Here is a 2547-nt window from a genome sequence, read left to right on the forward strand (position 1 = left end):
GAATGTCATATTTGTTACTAAAATTTAATTTTTATATATTATTAGTATAAATAATTAGGATAAATTACATATATAAATTGATTGAGAATTAAAATTATGTAAATGTCCTAAACTGAATTTAGTTGCATGCATATCTAATTTGACTCTTTATGTAAATCGAATCAATAGTATATATATGTTGTGCCAATAGTAAATCGAATTAACTTATTTCTATTTTCTATTAATACATATATATATGTAAATCTATTGTACAACACACATATTAAATTGAATCAGCTTTGTGATTCGTTTATTTATTATTTATTGACTTTAAAATATAAATGTCAATCAAAAAATATCTCCCATTTGAATTCAACTAAAATATCAAACAAATCAAAATGAATAATAATAGAAATTTAAATTTTGTATTTTAGTTCAAATTTCAAAAAATTTACATTTTTACAAACTTATAAATTTAAAATGGAATAATAAATAATTTCTAAAAATTCGTTAAAAACATCATTTGACTAATTATTATCTAAAGAATCATTATGGGACTTTTAATATTAAAAAATTTAATATAAAGTCCTCAAATTGGTATAGGTGTTAAAACCCGAGATTTTTTCAGAAATAACAGATAGTTATACAATATAAAAATACCAACTATTAATAGAAAATCGAATAAATTTACTACTAGATATAACATAATTATTATAAATATTAAATAATAATAAAAAAAAGGACTAATTAACAGATATGAAATGTGCTCATTAATCCATTAGTGGATCTAATATGATCAAGAATGATTACTTTTTATTTATTTTTGGTGACTATACTTTTTATTGATTCGTAATTTAATTAATTTGTATAGCACTATAAGTTTAAATAAGGATGCAGCTATGAATGTTGTCAATTATATTTGAATTAGTACATACTAAAATTAGTCACTAATATAAAATATATATTAAAAATAAATTAAATAATATATATTTATATACAAATATATAATACTAATTTTAATATACATGTGGTATTTTTGTTGAACAAATATTAATTGTTTTGTAATTTCCGTGCAAGGCACAGCTTGGACACTAGTTATGAACTTATGGTAGAAGAATGGAGTCATGATAAAGGTTTCTAATTCTCTATCAAATAAATTTGTTTCTTGATCAATATAAATTCGTTCATTTAATATTTGATTTGAAGGAAAATCTATTATTCAGTTTAAAAAAACATAGATGAATCATTTATCCGTTAAACATTAACTTCCGATAATCAATTTGAAAAACAAATATCGTGTTTAAAATTATAAATAATGGTCCAATGTTTCACCGTAGTGTCCTCTCCTCCTCTGAAATTGTTAATTTTGTTGAAATTTATGAAACTGTTGTTACTTGTTAGTATTGTGTTGTTGAAATCAGCTATAACAATGGAGGCTGTGTTGTTGACATTGGTCGAATTGTTCTTGAGACTGAGAAAGAATTAGTGGTTGAAAAATAAATTTGATAGAATTCATTTGCTAAAGATTTATTTCACATAACAAATTGTTAGAAATATAGAGACAAATCGAGTCCTATTTATTTTTCATTAGTTAATATAATATTTACCAATAAAATTATTACCGTAAAATGATTAGTAATTACCTTTTTCAACATTTAATGATAGTAGGGTTGGCAATGGGTATGGTAGGGTAGGGTTTGGACCCTACCCTAACTCTACCCGCGGGTTGAAAATTCTATTAAAACTCTACTCTACCCTACCCGCGGGTTGAGAATCTCTCAACCCTAACCCTACCCGCACCCTAAAGTTCTAAACCCTACCCTATCCTACCATACCCGCAGATATATCAAATTTTTTCAAAGTAAATACAAAATTCAATCATTTCAAATTTTATACATATTAATAACATAAAAAATAACAAACTAATACTCTAAATTACTAAATTAACTAACTAGTTTAGTGGTTGTTCACTTATTGTAAGTTATTACATAAAAGATGTTGTAGGTTCAACTTTCACTTCTTTCATTATATACCTAATTTTTATAAAATATGTGTTATATATTTGAGGTGCGGGTAGGGTAGGGTAGGATACACCCTAAACCTGTACCCTACCCTACCCTACCCTACCCACAGACATACCCAGACCGTACCCTACCCTACCCGCAGCGGGTAGGGTAGTACCCGAACGGGTTGGGTACCCGCGGTAGGGTATGAATTGCCAATCATAAATGATAGTCTCATGTTAAATAATATTAGGGTGTGTTTGGTTTATATTTATATTTTTTATTTTTATTTTTAGTATTTTTTATTTTTTGAATTCTGAAAAGAAAAAAATGAAAATAAGAAGTGAAAATAAAAAAAAATTATTATTTTCACTTTTTTCTTCATAAAATTTAAAAAGTAGATTGAAAATAAAAATAAAAAATAAAAATACAAACTAAATGCACTCTAAAATTTCAGGGTTATTATCCTTTTTCTTTTTATAAATCACCTTGTCTTTAAAAAAAAAAAAAAAAACTGAGACTTTGAGAGAAATTTTATTACTATTTTACTTTTAATTAAAGACTA

This window comes from Arachis ipaensis, chromosome B07 (assembly GCF_000816755.2).
Source record: "Arachis ipaensis cultivar K30076 chromosome B07, Araip1.1, whole genome shotgun sequence".
Taxonomy (NCBI): Eukaryota; Viridiplantae; Streptophyta; class Magnoliopsida; order Fabales; family Fabaceae; genus Arachis; species Arachis ipaensis.